Raw genomic sequence first — 25120 nt, forward strand, 5'->3', positions numbered from 1 at the left:
TTTCAGGATGTCATGGGTCATATGCTGCGATTCATGGACAATATGACTCAGGCCAATTTATTTCTGGCAGACCCAACCACATCTCAGGCGGGCGGGGGAGCACAGACCCCTACTGTGCAGGCTCATGGACAGGAAGCTGCTGTATATCAGACCCAGGGTGCACTACCTGTGGGTGGAGCCCAGCCAGTGGCAGCAGCTACACCTGAGCCCAGGCCAACTGTAGCCGCCGTTCCTCAGAAGCTATTGGATCGATGGACTAGACTACATCCTCCTGTCTTTGGGGGTGGGCGACATGAGGATCCACAGGACTTCATTGATCATTGCAGGGACAGACCTGCATAACATGAGGATATTAGAGTCTCATGGGATAGACTTTGCTACTTTTCAACTAAAGGGCATAGCTCGTAGATGGTGGCAGTCTGATGCTTTTGGCAGACCAGCAGATTATCCTCCCATGACTTGGGACAGGTTCACCCGTATCTTCCTGGACAGGTATATTCCATCCTCCCAGATGGAAGAGTTGCGGTTTCAGTTTGAGCAGCTCCAGTAGGGGCAGATGTCAGTGACTGATTATGAGGCGAGGTTATCTGAATTATCTTGCCATGCACTTATGATACTCCCTACTGAGGCGGAGAGAGTGCGGAGGTTTGTAGCCGGTTTACGTACTGGTATTCATGCCACTATGGCTCGAGAGGTTGAGATGGGTACTTCTTATGAGCGAGTTGTGGAGACAGCCCGGAGGATTGAGGGTGTGCGTCAGCGGAGCCGAGAGCAGATTATGAGAGATAAGCGGTTCAGGTACTCTAGAGAGTTCAAAGGTGCTCCGTCTGGGGGCAGACGTCAGTTTGTGAGGGGCAGTCCAGCAGACCCCCATTTCCAGCACCACCACCTCCTCGAGGTGCGCCAGTGCGACCTTATTTCAGTGCTATACCAGAGAGTTCTTACCGCCCACCAGCTATTCAGGGTCCTTCCAGTGGGTATTCAGTTCACTAGGGCCATACACTTAGTCAGTAGCCCATCGCACCGAAGAGTTGTTATGGGTGCGGGGATCCCAATCACATGTGGAGGTTTTACCCCAGGCTTCGGGGTAGACCAATACAGTAGGGTCAGCAGCCTATGCTTACCGGACCAGTTGCTCCACCAGTAGTCCTACCACCAATAGGTGAAGGAAAAGTGGGTAGGGGTCATCCTAGAGGTGGAGATCAGCCAGGCAGAGGCCAGCCAGTTGGCGCTCCAGCTCGGTTCTATGCTTTTCCGGCTAGACGAGATGCAGAGGCCTCAGATGCTATGATTATAGGTATTATTTCTATTTGCAGAAAAGATGACTCAGTATTATTTGATCCAGGATCCATGTATTCATATGTGTCATCTCTATTTGCTCCATTCTTGGGTGTTTCTCGTGAGTCCTTGAGTACTCCTGTTTATGTGTCCACTCCTGTAGGAGATTCTATTATTTTGAACCGGATTTACCGGTCTTGTATTATTACATTATGTGGTTATGAAACTAGAGCAGATCTTTTATTGCTCGAGATGATCGATTTTGAAATTATTCTGGGTATGGACTGGTTATCTCCATATCATGCTATTCTAGATTGTCATGCCAAAACTGTTACCTTGGCTATTCCATCTTTGCCTAGGCTGGAGTGGAAGGGTTCATCGGTTAGTTCATTTAATCGGGTTATTTCTTTTATAAAGGCTCAACACATGGTTGAGAAGGGTTGTTTGGCTTATCTAGCCTATGTTCGGGATACTACTGCAGACACTCTAGCTATTGATTCAGTGCCAGTAGTTTGGGAGTTCTCCGATGTATTTCCTTCAGATCTTCCAGGTATGCCACCTGATCGTGATATTGATTTTTTATATTTACTTGGCTTCAGATACCCAGCCTATATCTATCTCGCCGTATCGCATGGCTACTAAAGAATTAAAAAAACAACTTGAAGAGTTACTAGCCAAAGGGTTTGTCAGACCGAGTGTATCGCCTTGGGGTGCACCAGTATTATTTGTGAAAAAGAAGGATGGAACAATGCGGATGTGTATTGATTATCACCAATTGAACAAAGTCACTATTAAGAATAAGTACCTATTGCTGCGTATTGATGATCTATTTGACAAGTTGCAGGGTGATAGGGTGTTCTCTAAGATCGACTTGAGGTCGGGGTATTATCAGTTGAAGATTCAAGATTCGGATGTTCTGAAAGCTGCTTTCCGTACTAGATATGGTCATTATGAGTTTCTGGTAATGTCTTTCGGTTTAACTAATGCCCCGACAACGTTTATGGATCTGATGAATAGGGTATTTAGGCCATATATTGATTTGTTTGTCATTGTCTCCATTGATGACATTTTGATCTACTCGCGCAGCAAGGAGGAACATGAGCAGCATATGCGAGTAGTGCTTCAAACATTGCGGGAACAAAAGCTATATGCTAAGTTCTCTAAATGTGAGTTTTAACTAGAGTCTGTAGCATTTTTGGGACATATTGTATTGGGCGAAGGTATTAAAGTTGATCCGAAAAAGATTGAGGTAGTTTAGAATTGACATCGTCCCACTTCGGCGACCGAGATCATGAGTTTTCTGGGTTTAGCAGGTTATTATCATCAGTTTGTGGAAGGTTTTTCATCTATTGCAACACCTTTGACCAAATTAACCCAGAATGGTGTTCAGTTCCGATGGTCCGATGATTGTGAGTCAAGCTTTTAGAAGCTCAAGACAGCATTAACTACAACACCAGTGTTAGTGTTACCTTCCGGATCGGAAATGTATACAATGTATTGTGACGCTTCATGTGTCGGCTTGGGTTATGTATTGATGCAGGAAGGGCACGTTATTGCATATGCTTCACGTTAGCTGAAACCCCATGAAAGGAATTATCCGGTACATGATTTGGAGTTAGCTGCGATTATTCACGCCCTTAATATTTGGAGGCATTATCTTTATGGGGTGTCCTGTGAAGTTTATACTGATCATCATAGTTTGTAGCATTTGTTCAAGCATAGGGGCTTAAATTTAAGGCAGCGTAGATGGCTGGAATTACTAAAAGATTATGATATTACTATCCTATATCATCCAGGTAAAGCAAATGTAGTTGAAGATGCCTTGAGTAGAAAGGCGGTGAGTATGGGTAGTTTGGCTTTCATTTCAGCAGAAGAGAGGCCATTAGCTTTGGATATCCATTCCTTGTGCAACAGACTTGTGCGGCTGGATATTTCAGAGCCCAACCAAGTTCTTGCATGTGTCGTAGCTCAGTCTTCACTATTTGAGTAAATCAAGGCTTGCCAGTATGATGATCCACACTTGATGGTGCTTCGAGAAACGGTACTACGAGGTGGTTCCAAGGAAGTTACAATTGGAGCGGATGGTGTTCTGCGACTCCAGGATCGTCTATGTGTTCCTAATGTGGATGGACTGAGGAAAACGATCCTAGAGGAGGCACACAGTTCTCGGTATTCTATTCATCCAGGTGCTACGAAGATGTATCGTGATTTAAGGCAGCATTATTGGTGGTGACGAATGAAAAAGGACATTGTTGAGTATGTAGCTAGGTGTCTAAATTGCCAGCAAGTTAAATATGAGCACCAGAGGCCAGATGGCCTACTTCAGCAGATGACAATATCAGAGTGAAAATGGGAACGGATTACTATAGACTTTGTAGTTGGGTTGCAGCGGATCTTGAGGAAGTTTGATGCAGTGTGGGTGATTGTTGACAGGTTGACCAAGTCGGCACATTTTATTCCTGTTTTGACTACGTATACTTCAGAGAGGTTGGCCAAGATTTATATTCAGGAGATAGTTCGGTTGCACAGTGTGCCAATTTCTATCATATCAGAAAGAGGCCCTCAGTTTACTTCACATTTCTGGAGAGCAGTACAGAGTGAATTAGGGACCCGTGTAGAGCTCAGCACAGCCTTTCATCCGCAGACCGACGGGCATTCAGAGCGGACAATTCAGATTTTGGATGATATGCTCAAGGCATGTGTGATTGACTTTGGAGGTCAGTGGGATCGTTTCCTGCCTTTGGCCGAGTTTGCTTATAATAACAGTTACCAATCCAGCATCGAGATGACTCCATTTGAGGCTTTATATGGTCGTCGATGCCGTTCACCTATCGGATGGTTTGAGCCTGGTGAGGCTAAGTTATATGGTACTGATTTATCATTTATGGTTGAGCCCAAGGTTTATAGGCCCATTTGAGGTGTTGGGACGAGTTGGAGAGGTTGCTTATGAGCTTGCATTGCCTCCCAGTCTATCGGGAATTCATCTGGTTTTCCATGTATCTATGCTCCGGAAGTATCATGCCGACCTATCACATGTGTTGGACTTCAGCACATTTCAGCTAGATAAAAGTTTGGGTTATGAAGAAGAGCCATTTGCCATTGTTGATAAACTAACCGGACTTTAGCATTAATAGTAGCTATGCACGGACATTCGTCAGCTCGTACGTACATAGCCCCTACAATTAGCAATAATTATTTAATTTTTAATCACCTATGAGATAATTTTTCCCTCAGAAGATTAGACAAGAGACTTACCTCGTCTTGCTCCAATTTAATCCACTAGAAGGCCTTTTCCACGATTATCCAACTCTGTCTGGCCCCAATCTAGACAAAAATAATTCGATAAAATCACTATAAATTATAGGAATCAATTCTATAAGAAAATACTACATTTAAAATAAAAATTCCGAAATTAATTAATAATTTGTCTGTGGGACCCACGTCTCGAAATCCGGCGAAAGTTACGAAATATGAACACCCACGCAACCACGAGTCTACCCATACCAAAATCACTAATTCCGATTACATTTCGGCCCTCAAATTCTCAAATCTATCCTAGAGGGTTTTCAAACCTTTCCAACTCAATTCACCAATTAAATGATAAAAATAGTGATGGATTCAGGTAATTTAACCAATATTGAGTTAAGAACACTTACCCCATTGTTTTCTCTCAAACTCTTATAAAAATCGCCTAAATCCGAGCTCCAAATCATTAAAAATGGAAAATTGGACGAAGTCCCATTTTCAGAACTTAAACTCTCTGCCCAGTGATTTCTTCTACGCGATCGCGTAGCACAAATTTTTACTCCCCAAATATTAACCCTACGCGATCGCGGAAAGTCCCACGCGATCAAGAAGCACAGTCTCTGCAAGCCTACACGATCCCGAGCCTCCTCACGCAATCGCGAAGAAATTAGTCGCGTAGCCCAGCTCCTCCCCAGTTTCCCCTACGCGATTCCAAACGACCACATGCGATCGCGATGCACAAGCTGGCCTAACCTATGCGATCGCAAACGTGCCCACGCGATCGTATTGGACGAATTTCCAGCTGCATAAAATAAGCCTACGCGATCGCAAACCCATTCACGCGATCGCGTAGAACAAATCCACCTCTGTCCAAATTACTCTACGCGATTGCAAACCAACTTACGCGATCACGTGTAAGGATACCCGCAGAAAAATACCAGCAGTTATCAACAGTGTTTCAAAGGCCAAAAGTAATCCGTTAGTCGTCCGAAACTCACCCGAGCCACTCGGGACCTCAACCAATTATACCAACAAGTCCTAAAACATCATACGAACTTAGTCGAAATCTCAAATCACATCAAACAATGTTAAAAATCACGAATCATCCTCCAATTCAAGCTTAATGAAACTTAAAATTTTCAACTTCTTCATTCGGTACCGAAACCTATCAAATCAAGTCTGATTGACCTCAAATTTTGCACACAAGTCATAAATGACATAACGGAGCTATGAAAATTTTCAGAACTGGATTCCGACTCCGATATCAAAAAGCTCCCGGGTCAAACTTCCAAACTTAAATTCCTATTTTAACAATTTCAAGCCTAATTTAACTACAGACTTACAAAAAAAATTTCGAACACGCTCCTAAGTTCAAAATCACCATACGGAGCTGTTAGAATCGTCAAAATTCTATTCCGGGGTTATTATATCAAAAATGTTGATCGAAGTCAAACTTAGCACTTTAAGGCCAACTTAAGGAACCAAGTGTTCCGGTTTCAACCCAAACGCTTCCAAATCCCGAATCAACCATCCCCGCAAGTCATAAATCATTAAAAGCACATACGAGAAGTTTTATTTTAGGGAAGGGGGTTCTAAAAGTTAAAATGACTGGTTGAGTCATTACACTTATGATACGCGCGTTGCACGTGTACACTATTTCAATGAAAGAAAAGAATATTAAAATATTATAGAAGTATTATATTTTTGTGTCGTATAATTTTTATATTTTATATATGTCACGACCCAATTTCACCTATAGGTCGTGATGGCGCCCAACACTACAACTAGGCAAGCCAACTAATAAATTAAGCATATATTGATTAAACTTTTAATCTAAGAAAATAATAAAATACCAAATTCTACCAATGTTTGTATGACAAGACCTGGTGTCACAAGTGCATGAGCATCTAATAGATTATACAAAACTCTAAATACTGTCTGAAATAAAATAGACACAATGTAAATATAAGAAGAGACATTGGTAGCTGCAGAACGACTCAGAAAGACTGCTCACCACTATGCCTCCGCATGACGTGGATATGTGATGATAGGTCCTACACTAGTACCTGTCTCAGATCCTGCACAAAAAGTGCAGCAAGTGTAGTATGAGTACGTAAACAACGTGTACCCAGTAAGTAATAAGCCTAATCTCGAATTGGTAGAGACGAGATGGCCGACTTTGACACTCACTATGGGTCAATAATAATAATTGAAATAAAACTAGAATATTTAAATCAGCATGATTCACAGAATATAACAATAATTTATTTAACCAGCAAAAATAATTAAATTCCTTTAAAATACAAAAATTCTCAATATATATATTAAATCCTTAAATTTCAATAAAAATTCCAATCTATCAAATAGCTTTACAAGCTGCAATTCAATTTCAATGAATTTTTAATTTATCAAATAGCTTTACAAGCTGCAATAAACCGTCAAAGTATCGTGTAATTATTATTATTATTAAGCACGATTTCTGCCGAGGACGTACGACCCGATCCAGAGTGTCGTGTACACTGCCGAGGGACGTGCGGCGCGATCCATATATGCATCTATCCTGCCGAGGCGTTCGGCCCGCTCCACAAGAAAGGAGGACATTTTCTTATGTGCCTCCGGAAGGAGAGTATATTTATTATAAGATAAATTCGGGAGAAAGAATAATTTTTCTTAACAATTAATTAATTTAAACAGAATATTAATTAAACAAAGAATACAATTTACACAAGTAATTCATACTTTGAGTCCTAAACTACCCGGGCTTTAGCATTAATAGTAGCTACACACGGACTCTCGGCACCTCGTGCATACGTAGCCCCCACAATTAGCAATAATTATTTAATTTTAATCACCTATGAGTTAATTTTTCCTCACAAGATTAGACAAGAGACTTACCTCGTGTTGCTCCAAGATAATTCGATACAATCACTAAAAATTATAGGAATCAATTCTATAAGAAAATACTACATTTAAAATAAAAATCCCGAAATTAATTAAAAATTCACTTGTGGGCCCACATTTCGGAATCCAGCGAAAGTTATGCAATCCGACAACCCATTAAATTACGAGTTCACCCATACCAGTTTCACTCAAATACGACTCCGAATCGATACCGAAATCTCAAAATTTTATTTCTATGAGATTTCTAAAAATTACCCAAATTTCAATCTCAAAACACTAATTAAATGATGAGAACAATGATATATTTATGTTTATAGACCAAATCTAAGTTAGAATCACTTACCCCAATATCTTTTCCTTGAAAATCTATCAAAAATTGCCTCTGCTCAAACTCCAATTTGTTAAAAATGGCGAATGGGATGAATGCCCTCTTTAATAATTCTGCCTTGGCAGCCCTCGATCCTCATCCTCGATCCTCGTCCTCGATCCTCAGCCTCGATCCTCGGCCTCGATCTTAAGCCTCGATCCTCAACCTCGATCCTCGGCCTCGATCTTGGGAGCTCGATTTTGGGCCTCAATCTTGGGCCTCGATTTTGGGCCAGAATTTCCACCAGAAAAGAAAAACAATTGCAGCAAATGTTTTAAGTCCAACTTTTGATCCGTTAACCATCCAAAACTCACCCGAGGCCCTCGGGACCTCAACCAAATATACCAACAAGTCCTAAAATATCATACGAACTTAGTCGAACCTCAAATCACATAAAACGACGCTAAAACCACGAATTATGCTCTCATTCAAGCTTAATGAAACTTAAAATTTCCAACTTCTACATTCGATGTCGAAACCTATCAAATCAACTCCGATTGACCTCAAATTTTACACACAAGTCGTAAATGACATAACAGATCTATGATAATTTTCAAAACTGGATTCCGACTCCGGTATCAAAAGGTCAACTCCTCGGTCAAGCTTCCAAACTTAAATTCTTATTTTTAGTCATTTCAAGCCTAATTTAACTACGAATTTTCAAATAAAATTCCGAACACGCTCCTAAATCCAAAATCCCCATACGGAGCTGTTGAAATCATCAAAATTCTATTCCGCGGTCGTTTTCACATAATTAGACATCCGGTCACTATTTGAACTTAAACATTTTAATATTTCATCAAAATTCCATATCTTGGGCTAGGGACCTCGGAATTTGATTCCGGGCATACGCCCAAGTCCCAAATCACGATACGGACCTACCGGAATTGCCAAAACACTGATCCGAGTCCGTTTGCTCAAAATATTGACCAAAGTCAACCTAGTTGAGTTTTAAAGCTCTAATTCACATTTTAATCCATTTTTTAAATAAAAACTTTCCAGAAAATTTTACGGATTGCGCATGCAAGTCGAGGAATGATAAATAGTACTTTTCGAGGTCTTAGAACACATAATTAATTATTAAATTTAAATATGATATTTTGGGTCATCACATTCTCCACCTCTTAAACAAACGTTAGTTCTCGAACGAGTTTAGAATTATACCTAAAGTGTTGAATAAGTGTGGATATCTGCTCCACATGTTTTCCTCGGCCTACCAAGTCTCTTCCTTGACTGGTTGGCCCCTCCACTAGACCTTTACTGTAGAAATCCTCTTGGAACTCCACTGGCGAACTTGTTTATCAACAATGGCAATTGGCTCTTCTTCATAACCCAAGCTATTATCTAGCAGAACTGTGCTGAAGTCTAACACATGTGATAGGTCGGCATGATACTTCCGGAGCATAGATACATGAAAAAATGGATGAACTCCCAATAGACTGGGTGGCAAAGCAAGCTCATAAGCAACCTCCCCAACTCGTTTCAACACCTCAAATGTGCTTATAAACCTTGGGCTCAACTTGCCCTTCTTCTCGAATCTCATAATTCCCTTCATCGGCGAAACCTTCAAGAGAACTGTTTCACCTACCATAAATGATATATCACGCACTTTCTGATCCACGTAACACTTCTTTTTGGACTGTGCTGTACGAAGTCGCTCCTCAATCAACTTTACCTTTTCCAAGGCATCCCTTACCCAATCAGTACCATATAACTTAGCCTCACCTGGCTCAAACCATCCGATAGGTGAACGACATCACTGACCAAATAAAGCCTAAAATGGAACCATCTCGATGCTGGATTGGTAACTGTTATTATAAGCAAACTCGGCAAAGGCAGGAAATGATCCCACTGACCTCCAAAGTCAATCTCACATGCCCTAAGCATATCCTCCAAAATTTGAACTGTCCGTTCTGACTGCCCGTCGGTCTGCGGATAAAAGGCTATGCTGAGCTCTACACGGGTCCCCAACTCACTCTGTACTGCTCTCCAGAAATGTGAAGTAAACTGAGGGCCTCTATCTTATATGATGGAAATTGGCACGCCGTGAAATCGAATTATATCCTGAATATAAATCTGGGCCAACCTCTCTAAAGTATACGTAGTTACAGCACGAATAAAATGTGACAACTTGGTCAACCTGTCAACATTCACCCAAACTGCATCAAACTTCCTCAAGGTCCGCGGCAACCCAACTACAAAGTCCATAGTAATTTGTCTGGTATAGTCATCCGCTGAAGCAGGCCACCTGGCCTCTGGTGCTCATATTTAACTTGTTGGAAATTTAGACACCTAGCTACATTCTCAACTATGTCCATTTTCATTCGTCGCCACCAATAATGTTGTCTCAAGTCACTATACATCTTAGTAGCTCTTGGATGAATAAAATACCGAGAACTGTGTGCCTCCTCGAGGATCTTTTTCCTCAGTACATCCACATTAGGAACACATAGACGATCCTAGAGTCGCAGAACACCATCCGTTCCAATAGTAACTTCCTTGGCACCTCCTCGTAGTACCGTTTCTCGAAGAACCATCAAGTGTGGATCATCATAATGACGAGACTTGATCTGTTCAAATAATGAAGACTGAGCTACAAAACATGCAAGAAATTGGTTGGGCTCTAAAATATCCAGCCTCACAAGTCTGTTTGCCAAGGATTGAATATCCGAGGCTAATAGCTTTTTCTCTGCTGAAATGAAAGCCAAACTGCCCATACTCTCCGCCTTTCTGCTCAACGCATCTGCAACCACATTTTCTTTGCCCGGATGATACAGGACAGTAATATCATAATCTTTTAGTAATTCCAGCCATCTGTGCTGCCTTAAATTTAGGTTTCTCTGCTTGAACAAATGCTGTAAACTATGATGATCGGTATAAACTTCACAGAACGCCCCATAAAGATAATGCCTCCAAATCTTAAGGGCGTGAACAATCGCAGCTAACTCCAAATCATGTACCTGATAATTCTTTTTGTGGGGATTCAACTGACGTGAAGCATATGCAATAACTCTCCCTTCCTGCATTAATACACAAGCCAAACCAACGCGTGAAGCGTCGAAATACACTGTATACATCCCTGGACCGGAAGGTAACACTAACACTGGTGTTGTAGTCAATGTTGTCTTAAGCTTTTGAAAGCTTGCCTCACAGTCATCGGACCATCGGAACTGAACACCCTTCTGGGTTAATTTGGTCAAAGGTGCTGCAATAGATGCAAAAACCTTCCACGAACCGACGATAATAACCTGCTAAACCCAGAAAACTGCTGATAGCAGTCGCCGAAGTAGGACGATGCCAATTCTGAACTGCCTCAATCTTTTTGGGATCAACTTTAATACCTTCGCCCGATACAATATGTCCCAAAAATTCTACAGACTCTAGCCAAAACTCACATTTAGAGAACTTAGCATATAGCTTTTGTTCCCGCAATGTCTGAAGCACTACTTTCATATGCTGCTCATGTTCCTCCTTACTGCGTGAGTAGATCAATATGTCATCAATGAAGACAATGACAAACGAATCAATATATGGCCTGAATACCCTGTTCATTAGATCCATAAACGTTGTCGGGGCATTAGTTAAACCGAAGGACATCACCAGAAACTCATAATGACCATATCTAGTCAGAAAAGCAGTCTTCGGAACATCCGAATACTAAATCTTCAACTGATGGTACCCCGACCTCAAGTCGATCTTAGAGAATACCCTAGCACCGTGCAATTGGTCAAATAGATCATCAATACACGACAACAGGTACTTGTTCTTAATAGTGACTTTGTTTAATTGGCTATAATCAATACACATCCGCATTGTTCCATCCTACTTTTTCACAAATAATACTGGTGCACCCCAAGGTGATACACTCGGTCTGACGAACCCTTTGGCTAGTAACTCTTCAAGTTATTCTTTCAATTCTTTCGGAAGCATGCGATACAGTGGGATAGATATAGGCTGGGTATCTAATGCCAAGTCAATACAGAAATCTATATTATGATCAGGTGGCATACCTGAAAGATCTGACGGAAATACATCGGAGAACTCCCGAACTACAGGCACTGAATCAATAACCAGAGTCTCTGCAGTAGTATCCCGAGCATAGGCTAGATAAGCCAAACAACCGTTCTCAACCATGTGTTGAGCCTTTATAAAAGAAATAACCCGATTAAATGAACTAACCGACGAACCCTTCCACTCCATCCTAGGCAAAGATGGAATAGCCAAGGTAACAGTTTTGGCATGACAATCTAGAATAGCATGATATGGAGATAACCAGTCTATACCCAGAATAATTTCAAAATCGATCATCTCGAGCAATAAGAGATCTGCTCTAGTTTCATAACCATAGAATGTAATAATAGAATTGCCTACAGGAGTGGACACATGAATAAGAGTACTCAAGGACTCATGAGAAACACCCAGGAATGGAGCAAATAGAGATGACACATATGAATACTTGGATCCTGGATCAAATAATACTGAGGCATCTTTGCTGCAAACAGAAATAATACTTGTAATCACAACATCCAGGGCCTCTACATCTGGTCTAGCTGAAAAAGCATAGAATCGAGCTGGAGCGCCAACTGGCTGGCCTCCGCCTGGCTGACCTCCACCTCTAGGACGGCCCCTGCCCACCTGTCCTCCACCTCTTGGTGGTCGGACTACTAGGGGAGAAAATGGTCCGGTAAGCATTGGCTGCTGACCCTATTGTACTGGTCTACCCCGAAGCCTGGGGCAAAACCTTCGCATGTGACTGGGATCCCCGCACTCGTAACAACTCTTCGGTGCGATGGGATGCTGACTAAGTGTCTGGACCTGGGGACCTGAATACCCACGGGAAGAATCCTGAATAGCTGGTGAGCGATAAGAACTCTCTGGTATAACACTGAAATAAAGTCGTACTAGAGCACCCCAAGGAGGCGGGGGTGATGGATATGGGGGCCTGCTGGACTGCCCTTTCACGAACTGACCTATGCCCCCAGATGGAGCACCTCTGAACTCTCCAGAATACCTAAACCGCTTATCTCTAGTAACTTGCTCTCGGCTACGCTGACGTACACCCTCAATCCTCCGGGCTATCTCCAAGACTAGCTCATAAGAAGTACCCATCTCAACCTCTCGAGCCATAGTGGCCTAAATGCCAGTATGTAAACTCGCAACAAACCTCCACACTCTCTCCGCCTCAGTTGGGAGTATCATAAGTGCATGGCGAGATAATTCAGAAAACCTTGCCTCATAATCAGTCACTAATATCTAACCCTGCTGGAGCTGCTCAAACTGAAACTGCAACTCTTCCCTCTGGGAGGGTGGAATATACCTGTCCAAGAAGATACGAGTGAACCTGTCCCAAGTCATGGGAGGAGAATCTGCTAGTCTGCCAAAAGTATAAGACTGCCACCATCTACGGGCTCTGCCCTCTAGCTAAAAAGTAGCAAAGTCTACCCCATGAGACTCTAATATCCTCATGTTGTACAGTCTATCCTTGCAACGATCAATGAAATCCTGTGGATCCTCATGTCGCTCACCCCCAAAGACAGGAGGATGTAGTCTAGTCCATCTGTCCAATAGTTTATGAGGATCGGCGGCTACAGCTGGCCTGGGCTCAGGTGTAGCTGCTGCCACTGGCTGGGCTCCACCCGCGGGTAGTGCACCCTGGGTCTGATATACAGCAGCTGCCTGTCCATGAGCCTGCGCGGTAGGGGTCTGTGCTCCCCCGCCCGCCTGAGTTGTGGCTGGGTCTGCCTGAAATAAACCGGCCTGAGTCATATTATCCATGAATCGCAGCATACGACCCATGACATCTTGAAATCCCGGTGCAGATGTGAAAACCACCGGAGCTGGCTCTGCCACAAGCACCTCACCCTACTCCTCAATAATGGAATTCTCTGCTGGACCCACTGGCGGCATACCTGGAACAGTCCTGGGATGTCCTCGCCCTCTACCACAGGCTGGAGCCTTCCCTAGGCCTCGGCCTCTAGCAAATAGGGGAGTAGCTCTTCCTTGGTCTGGAACTTCATTCGAGCGAGTTCTCACCATCTGTGAGAAACAAAGAGAAGGATTTTTAGTACTAGATTAATTGCACGATGGAATATGAAGAAAGGTAATTTCCTAACACCCTATAGCATCTCGAAGATAAGTACAGGCGTCTTTGTACCGATCCACAAGACTCTATTAGGCCTGTTCATAACTTGTGAGACCTACGTGAACCTAGTGCTCTAATACCATATTGTCACGACCCAATTTCACCTATAGGCCATGATGGCTCCCAACACTACAGCTAGGCAAGCCAACTAATAAATTAAGCATATATTGATTAAACTTTTAATCTAAGAAAATAATAAAATACCAAATTCTATCAATGTTTGTGTGCCGAGACCTGGTGTCACAAGTGCATGAGCATCTAGTAGATTATACAAAACTCCAAATACTGTCTGAAATGAAATAGACACAATGTAAATATAAGAAGAGACACTGGTAGCTGCAGAACGACTCAGAAAGGCTGCTCACCACTATGCCTCGGCATGGCGTGGATATGTGATGATAGGTCCTCCACTAGTACCTGTCTCAGATCCTGCACAAAAAGTGCAGCAAGTGTAGTATGAGTACGTAAAAACGTGTACCCAGTAAGTATCAAGCTTAATCTCGAATTGGTAGGGACGAGATGGCCGACTTTGACACTCACTATGGGTCAATAATAATAATTGAAATAAAACTAGAATATTTAAATCAGCATGATTCACAGAATATAACAATAATTTATTTAACCAGCAGAAATAATTAAATTCCTTCAAAATGCAACAATTCTCAATATATATATTAAATCCTTCAATTTCAATAAAAATTCCAATTTATCAAATAGCTTTACAATCTACAATTCAATTTCAAATAGCTTTACAAGCTGCAATTCAATTTCAATGAATTTCCAATTTATCAAATAGCTTTACAAGCTGCAATAGGCCGTCAAAGTATCGTGTAATTATTATTATTATTATTAAGCACTATTTCTGCCGAGGACGTACGGCCCGATCCAGAGTGTCGTGTACACTGCCGAGGGACATGCAGCGCGATCCATAGATGCATCTATCCTGCCGAGGCATTTGGCCCGCTCCACAAGAAAGGAGGACATTTTCTTATGTGCCTCCGGAAGGAGAGTATATTTATTATAAGATAAATTCGGGAGGAAGAACAATTTCTATTAACAATTAATTAATTTAAACAGATAAATTCGGGAGGAAGACTAATTTCTTTTGATAATTAATTAATTTAAAAAGAAATTCAAGCATATGAGATTTCCATCCTTTAATATCTTTATCTAACAATTCACAACATATTCATATATACATATCAATTAATATTAATTAAACAAAGAATACAATTTACACAAGTAATTCATGCTTTGAGTCCTAAACTACCTAGACTTTAGCATTAATAGTAGCTACGCACGGACTCTCGTCACCTCGTGCGTACGTAGCCCCCACAATTAGCAACAATTATTTAATTTTAATCACCTATGAGGTAATTTCCCCCTTACAAGATTAGACAAGAGACTTACCTCATCTTGCTCCAATTTAATCCACTAGAAGGCCTTTTCGACGATTATCCAACTCTCTCTCGCTCGAATCTAGCCAAAATAATTCGATACAATCACTAAAAATTATAGGAATCAATTCTATAAGAAAATACTACATTTTAAATAGAAATTCTGAAATTAATTAAAAATTCGTCCGTGGGGCCCACGTCTCGGAATCCGGCGAAAGTTACGAAATCTGACAACCCATTAAGTTACGAGTCAACCCATACCGGTTTTACTCAAATCCGACTCTGAATCGATGCCGAAATCTCAAAAATTCGTTACTATGAGATTTCTAAAAATTTCTCAAATTTCAATCTCAAAATACTAATTAAATGATGAGAACAATGATATATTTATGTTTATAGGCCAAATCCAAGTTAGAATCACTTACCCCAATGTCTTTACCATAAAAATATATCAAAAATTGTATTTGCTCAAGCTCCAATTTATTAAAAATGGCGAATGGGACGAATGCCCTCTTTTATAATTCTGCCAAGGCAGCCCGTGGCCTCGATCCTCGTCCTCAATCCTCGGCCTCGTCCTCAATCCTCGGCCCCGATCCTCAGCCTCGATCCTCAGCCTCAATCCTCGGCCTCGATCCTGGGAGCTCGTTTTTGGGCCCCGATCTTGGGCCTCGATTTTGGGCCAGAATTTCCACCAGAAAGGAAAAACAATTGCAGCAGCTGTTTAAAGTCCAACTTTTGATCCGTTAACCATCCGAAACTCACCTGAGGCCCTCGGGACCTCAACCAAATATACCAACAAGTCCCAAAACATCATACGAACTTATTTGAAACCTCAAATCACATAAAACGACGCTAAAACCATGAATTATGCTCCCATTCAAGCTTAATGAAACTTAAAATTTCCAACTTCTACATTCGATGTCGAAACCTATCAAATCAACTCCGATTGACCTCAAATTTTACACACAAGTCATAAATGACATAACGGATCTATGACAATTTTCGAAACTGGATTCTGACTCCGGTATCAAAAAGTCAACTCCTCGGTCAAATTTCCTAACTTAAATTCTTGTTTTTAGCCATTTCAAGCCTAATTTAACTACGGACTTCCAAATATAATTCTGAACACACTCCTAAGTCCAAAGTTACCATACGGAGCTATTAGAATCATCAAAATTCTATTCTGCGGTCGATTTCACATAATTAGATATCCGGTCACTATTTAAACTTAAACATTTTAATTTTTCATCAAAATTCCATATCTCGGGCTAGGGACCTCGAAATTTGATTACGGGTATACACCCAAGTCCCAAATCACGATACGGACCTACCGGAACTGCCAAAACATTGATCCGAGCCCGTTTTCACAAAATGTTGACCAAAGTCAACCTAGTTGAGTTTTAAAGCTCTAATTCACATTTTAATCCAGTTTTCAATTAAAAACTTTCCAGAAAATTTTACGAATTGTGCACGTAGGTCGAGGAATGATAAATAGTAATTTTTGAGGTCTTAGAACACATAATTAATTATAAAATTTAAAGATGATATTTTGGGTCATCACAGTATATGTTTCTAAAAATAATAAATGTTGATCATGTGTACCTAACTCAATAAAAGAAAAAACTACCACATAAAATTTTTCAATCATCTGATAATATATTCAATTATAAACTTCTTTAGTTTTTTAATTTCATTACTCCAAATTCAAAAATTATCATGCTATTTTGGAGAAAAACGTATTTAAGTTTAAACTCTTTAAATGAAATTTATTTTAAATTTATGTCCCTCTTTAAGTTTCAAATTGATACGACACTTGAGAAGGAGAGCGAAAACTTCTACTATTTGGTAAGAGAACATTTAAGTCAAAAGCGTGTTTTAATATTTGAATTACAATTATTGGTTAAATATTTGGTGTTGAAGTAATAAATTCTAAAAGGAAAGAACTTATATAGCTAAAAACTATATAGTTAGTACATAGTTTAAATATGAAAAAATTTAATCAATAAATTTTAATTGATTTTGTAATCCTAAATATTACTTACCTCAAGCCGTGAAATTCTTATTCTGCAATGTCCTTTCCTCGTGAATTGGCCTTCAAATGCCTCGAATCTAGTCATAAATAATTCGTTTCAGTCAATAAAATTCACCGGAATTAATTCCATAAGAAAATGCTAATTTTTCATAAAATCCAAATTTTAGCTCAAAAGTCCCCCGTGGTGCCCACGACTCGGAACCCGACAAAAGTTAGAAAATCTGAAAGCCCATTCAACCACGAGTCTAACCATACTAATTTTACCAAAATCCGACATCAACTCGACCTCCAAATCATCAAATCTTATTTTCAAATCCCTAAGTTCAAACCCCCGATTTACACCTCAAAAACATGTAAGATAGTCAGATTATTCGATGATAATTCAATATTATGGAGTAGAAATGATTACAAGGGATTTACCTCAATTTTTCCTCGAATTCTCTCTCAAAATCACCCCAAAAACTATGCTTGAAGGTCCAAAAATAAAAAACTCGGAACCCCTTTGAAATGTATAATGTCCAAGGGTTCCGCACCTGCGACTCACTTAGCCGCTTCTGCGGTCTCGCAGGTACGAGAATTCAACCGCTTCTACGGTTTCGCCAAGCCTCCACTGGAGCCTCTTCTGCGGGCTCGCATTTGTGAGGCTAGCCCCGCTTCTGCGATGGCTGGTGCGCACATGCGGCTTCGCACCTGCGATCAAACCTCCACAGGTAAGAAAATACCAAAAGCAAAAATTACATTAGTGGTTTTTATGTCTGAATTTGATCCGTTAACCATCCAAAACTCACCCGAGCCCCTTGGGACCTCAACCAAATATACCAAAAAGTCCTAAAATATCATACGAACTTAGTGAAAATCTCAAATCACCTCAAACAATGCTAAAACCATGAATTACACCCAATTCAAGCCTAATGAACTTTGAAATTTCTAATTTCTACAAATGGCTCTGGAACCTATCAAATTACGTCCGATTGACCTCAAATTTTACACATAAGTCATAAATGACATAATAGAGGTATTTTAATTTTCATAATTGGATTTCGACCCCGGTCAACAACAACAACCCAGTAAAATCCCACTAATGGGGTCTCTCAACCCCCCGGTCAAACTTCCCAAAAATTAAACTTTCGGCATTTCAAACATAATTCTACTACGGACCTCCAAATAACTTTTTGGATAAGCTCCTAAGTCCAAATTCACTATACGGAGCTGTTGGAATCATCAAAATTTAAATCTGAGGTCTTTTACACATAGGTCCACATCCGGTCAACTTTTCTGACTTAAATTTCAATTATTAGACTAAGTTCTCATTTCGTTCCGAATTCCTTCCGGACCCGGACTAACTAACCCGGTAAGTCATAAAATAACTACAAAGTATAAATTGAGTAGTAAATGGGGGAACGGGGTTATAATACTCAAAATGACCGACCGGGTCGTTACATTCTCCCCATCTTAAACAAACGTTCGTCCTCGAACGAGTTTAGAATAATACTTGGAGTCTCAAATAAGTGTAGATGTTTGCTCCGCATCTCCTGCTCAATCTCCCAAGTAGCTTAACCAGCTGGCTGGCCTCTCCACTGCACCTTCGTTGATGCTATGCTCTTTGACCTCAGCTTTCTAACCTGCCGATCTAAAATAGCCATCGGCTCCACATCATAAGTCAAAATAATGCCTAGTTGCACTGTACTGAAATCCAGAATATGAGACGGATCCCCGACATACTTTCGGAGCATGGATACATGGAACACTGGATGAACACCTGATAGACTAGGTGGCAAGGCAAGTTCATAAGCCACATCTCCAATTTTCTTAAGTATCTCAAAAGGCCCAATATACCGAGGGCTCAACTTGCCTTTCTTACCAAACCTCAACACACCCTTCATAGGTGAAATGTTGAGAAGAATCTTCCCCCCAACCATGTGAACAACATCAAGAACCTTTCTGTCGGCATAACTCTTCTATCTAGACTGCGCCATGCGAAACCGTTCCTGAATTACTTTGACTTTCTCTAAAGCATCCTGAATCAAGTCAGTACCCAATAGTCTAACCTCCCCCGGCTCAAACCAACCCACCGGAAACCGGCACCGTCTCCCATACAAAGCCTCATACGGAGCCATCTGAATACTCGACTGGTAGCTATTATTATAAGCAAACTCCGCGAGTGACAGAAATTGATCCCAAGAACCCCTAAAATCAATGACACAAGCACGTAACATGTCCTCCAATATCTGAATAGTGCGTTCGGACTGTCCGTCCGTCTGAGGGTGAAATGTTGTACTCAATTGAACCTGAGTGCCCAATTCTCGTTGCACTGCCCTCCAAAACTGTGAGGTAAACTGCGTACCCTGATCTCAAATAATGGACACCAGCACACCGTGTAGGCGAATAATCTCGCGAATATAAATCCCAGCCAACCGGTCCGAAGAATAATTAGTACCAACTGGGATAAAATGTGTGGACTTGGTCAACTGATCTACAATTACCCAAACAACATAAAAATTTCTCAAGGTCCATGGGAGCCCAACTACAAAGTCCATGGTAATACGCTCCCACTTCCACTCCGGAATTTCAAGTCACTGAAGCAATCCTCCCGGCCTCTGATGTTCATACTTTACCTGTTGACAATTTAAACACCGAGCTACAAACCTAACTATATCTTTCTTCATCCGCCTCTACCAATAGTGCTGCCTCACATCCTGATACATCTTCGCGGTGCCTGGATGAATAGAGTATCGTAAACTGTGAGCTTACTGGAGAATCAGCTCATGCAAACCATCTACATTAGGCACACATAGCATGCCCTGCATCCGTAATACACTGTCATCTCCAATAGTGACTTCCTTTGCATCACCGTGTCCTTAAGGACAAACAGATGTGGATCATCATATTGGCGTTCTCTGATGCGATAATATAAAGAAGACCGAGAAACCACACAATCCAAAACTCGATTCGGCTCGGAAACATCCAATTTAACAAACTGGTTGGCCAAGGCCTGAACATCCAAGGCTAAAGGCCTCTCTGCTACCGGTAAGTATGCTAAATTGCCCAAACTCTCCGCCTTATGACTCAAGGCCTTGGCCACTACATTGGCCTTTCCGGGATGATAAAGAATGGTAATGTCATAATCTTTAAGCAACTCTAACCACCTCCGCTACCGCAAATTAAGATCCTTCCATTTAAAAAAATGTTGTAGACTACGATGATTTGTGTATACCTCACACTAGACACCGTACAAGTAATGCCACCAAAATTTTAAGGCATGAACAATAGCTGCTAACTCAAGATCGTGGACTGGATAATTCTTCTCATGTACCTTTGACTATCTGGACGCATAGGCAATCACCCTACCATCTTGCATAAGTACTGCGCCGAGACCAATACGCGACGCGTCACAAAACACAGTATACGATTCTGAACCTGTAGGCAACACTAATACTGGAGCTGTAGTCAAATCTGTTTTGAGCTTCTGAAAGCTCTCTTCACATTCATCCGACCACCTGAACGGAGCACCTTTCTGGGTTAATTTAGTCATAGGCGAAGCAATAGACGAGAAACCCTCCATGAAACGACGATAATAACCGGCCAAGCTGAGAAAGAATCTCAGTAACTGAGGATGGTCTGGGCCAATTTTGAACTGCCTCTATTTTCTTCGGATCCACCTTAATTCCTTCACTGTACACTATATGTCCCAAGAATGCCACTGAACTAAGCCAGAACTCACACTTAGAGAATTTGGCATAAAGTTTGTCCTCTCTCAGCCTCTGTAATACAATAACCAAGTGTTGTGCATGCTCCTCCTGCTACGTGAGTACACCATAATATCATCAATAAATACTATGACAAATAAATCAAGATATGTCTGAAATACTATTCATCAAATGCATAAATGCTGCTAGGGCATTGGTTAGCCCAAAAGACATCACAAAAAATTTATAGTGGCCATGATGAGTTCTGAATGCCGTCTTCAGAATATCCGAATCCCGAATTTTTAACTAGTGATACCCAGATCTCAAAACAATTTTTTGAGAACACCCTCGCTCCTTGAAGCTGGTCAAATAAGTCATCAATACGCGGCAGGGAATATTTATTCTTGATTGTAACTATAATCAATGCACATCCGCATAGTACCATCTTTCTTTTTCACAAACAGAACCGGTGCACCCCTAGGTGACACACTAGGCCTAATAAATCCCTTTTTAAGGAGTTCCTGCAGTTGATCTTTTAATTCTTTTAACTCAGCTGGTGCCATACGATACAGAGGAATAGAAATCGGCTGAGTGCCCTGCACCAAGTCGATATCGAAATTAATATCCCTGTCGGGTGGTATACTCGGCAGGTCTGCAGGAAATACATTCGAAAAGTCTTGCACGACCGGTACTTAATTAATAATAGGAGTATCTGCATCAACATCTCTCACAAAGGCCAAATATGACAGACATCCCTTCTCAACCATATGTTGGGCCTTCAAATAAGAAATTACCCTGCTAGGAAAAAAATTTAGAGAACCTCTCCATTCAACCTTTGGCAATCCCGGCATCGTCAACATCATGATTTTTGCGTGACAGTCCAGAATAGCATGACATGGAGATAACCAATCCATACCCAAGATTACATCGAAATCCACCATATCAAGAAATAAGAGATCAACTCTAGTATGAAGTTCCCCAATAGTTACCACACACGACCGATACACATGGCCCATAGTAATAATATCGTCCACTGGGGTAGATACACAAACAAGTGAAACTAATGACTCATAGGGCATATCCAGATAATGAGCAAAAAATTATGATACATATGAATAAGTGGAACCAAGGTCAAATAATATAGAAGCCTCCCTGTGGCACACTGAAACAATACCTGTGATCACTGCATCTGAGGCAATAGCATCTGGCTTGGCAGGAAAAGCATAGAATTGGGCCTGACCGCCACCTGACCGGCCTCCCCCTCTTAGCAGACCCTTAGCTGCCTGACCCCCACCCCGAGTTGGCTGAGCGGGTGGTGTAACTGCTGGTGCTGGTACCCTTGGTCGAGAACTATGCTGTGGAGCCTCACTCAACAGCCTAGGACAATCTCTCTTGTATTGATTCAATTCTCTGCACTCGAAACAACCCCATCCTCTAACGAAACTACTACTCCTGATAACCCGAAGAATTACCTGCACTGGTAGTGCACTGAATGAAGATTGTCCTAAGTCAGCACTGTAAGAACTGTGGCTAACTGATACACCACAATGAGTTGGATGACCCATCTGAGTGTGTCTGTAAGAACGGCCCTTACCACGGTAAAACTGACCCCCTGAAGGAACACCACTGAAATAACCGGAACCACGAGGCCTCTTAGCCTCCCTCTTAACCCACTCCTGACTGTGAACCATCTCAATCTGACGGGTAATGTTAATAACCTCGTTGAAAGTAGCACTAGACACTCTCTCTAGTCATGAGTAATCGTAGCTGAAAAGTGAGGCCATCTATAAACATCCTGATCATTTCTCTGTCTGTGGGAATCAACCAGATAGCATGACAGGCCAATTATGAAAATCTCATCTCATACTGTGTCACGGACATATCACCTGATGAAGCTGCTCGAACTGCCTGCGCAGTTCCTCTCTACTGGAATGAGGAGGAATAGACCGGAGAACTGCTGCCAGGTAAGGGGTGCTACACCGACCGTCCTACACCTCTCGTAATACTCCCACCATCTAAAGGCAGCCCCGGAAACTTGAAAAGTAGTGAATGAGACCCCACTGGTCTCTAGAATACCCGATCTCCGAAGCATCCACTGACACTTATTCAGAAAACCCTGGGCATCCTCTGGCTCAGCACCGCTAAATGGTGGAGGTCGAAGCCTTTTAAATCTCTCATGTCTTCTCTACTTATCATCTGCCATAACAGGAACTACCGGGGCCTGAGCAGCTGTAACTGGCCGGGCTGGTAGTGCTCCCGGTATATGAAGTCCCAGTATTACCTAGTCTAGAGTAAGGGCAATATGGGTATGAGTACCTACCCCGGCCTCCACCACTGTGGTTCGAGCTACACCTCGACCTCTACCTCGGTCCCGACCTCTACCACGGCCCCGACCTCTTGCGGCCCTAACTGGTGGCACTGGTGGCTGACCGTCTAATCCGTTAGTATGTGTCCTCACCCTCTGTGAGAGAATAGAATAGCAGAAATTTAGTTTCCAAAATCACCAAATTCACATGACAGAATATAAGAAAGTGAAATTTTCCTAAGGGTTCTATAGTCTCTCGAAGATAAGTACAGACGTCTCTGTACCGATCCGCAAGACTCTACTAAACCTGCTCATGACTCGTGAGACCTATGTTACCTAGGGCTCTGATACCAACTTGTCACGACCCAAAATCCCAACCTGTCGTGATGCCGCCTATCTCAATACTAAGCAAGCTGATAATCTCAACAAAACACAATTTCTCTTAAGTTTGAAAATATAATATTTCAATACAATACAAAATCCCACAAATACTGATACGAACACTCCCCAAAACCTGGTGTCACTGAGTACATGAGCATCTAATCTGAATACAAATCTGGAAAATATGGTCTATACTAGTCTAAGACCAAATACAGTAAATAAGGAGATAGGGAAAGAGAGCTAAGGTCTGCGAAATACGATAGCTACCTCTGCATCTCTGGAAAATAAACTGTTCGAGAAAATTAACACCTGCTATGTCCAAAAGCACCTAGATCTGTACAGGAAGTGCAGGGTGTAGTATGAGTACAACCAACTCACCAAGTAACAATAATAAATATGGAATTGAAGATAGTGACGAGCTACACAGTTATATTTCATTTTCAGTAATTCCAACAGAGAATATACATGCTTTCAAATCCAGCAGTTTAAGTCAAATCAATTTATACAGTTCAAGTTCATGTAATCTGGATGTAAAATGTTTCATAGAATTTCACAGCAATGACAAATAGTAATTAAGTGCAACAACAAATGAAAAGAAAGTACAGCCTCTTAGGGCAACAATCACTCCACTCGTCATAACAGTCACTCCGCACAGATAACTCGCGTGATGCACGGACAACTCACATGCAATAATATCCTGTACGGACAACTCACATGCCATAATATCCTTACCTCACCAGCAGGCCCTCGGCCTTACTCAGTCCTCAACCTCTCTAGTCTCTCGAGCTCTCGGAAATCACAAAGATCAACCCAAACAAAGATAACATAGTGTATCAACAAATATCAAGAAAGACTAAGGTATGATACGTAAGTAAAATTATGACTGAGTACAATACATCAATTAACAAATAATTCAACAAGTACGTGACCTCGGTAGGTCCCAACAATACTATCACATAGCCTAAGCATGATTTCTAACATGATTTACAGTCAAATTTCTTCAACACATAGAGAGCATACAGCTAACAACAAATTATTCAACTTTACAGTTTCATGGGGCGGACTAAGTCACAATCCCCTCGGTGCAAGCCCACACGCCCATCACCTACCTTGTGCGTCACCTCCAAAATAATCACATGAGACAAAATTTTGGGGTTTCATACCCTCAAGACCAGATTTAAAACTGTTACTTACCTCAAGCCGTGAAAATCTTATTCTGCAATGTCCTTTCCTCGTGAATTGGCCTCCAAATGCCTCGAATCTAGCCATAAATAATTCATTTCAGTCAATAAAATTTATTGGAATTAATTCCATAAGAAAATGCTCATTTTTTATAAAATCCGAATTTTAGCTCAAAAATCATCCGTGGGGCCCACGACTCGGAA

This window comes from Nicotiana tabacum, chromosome 15 (assembly GCF_000715075.1).
Source record: "Nicotiana tabacum cultivar K326 chromosome 15, ASM71507v2, whole genome shotgun sequence".
Taxonomy (NCBI): domain Eukaryota; kingdom Viridiplantae; phylum Streptophyta; class Magnoliopsida; order Solanales; family Solanaceae; genus Nicotiana; species Nicotiana tabacum.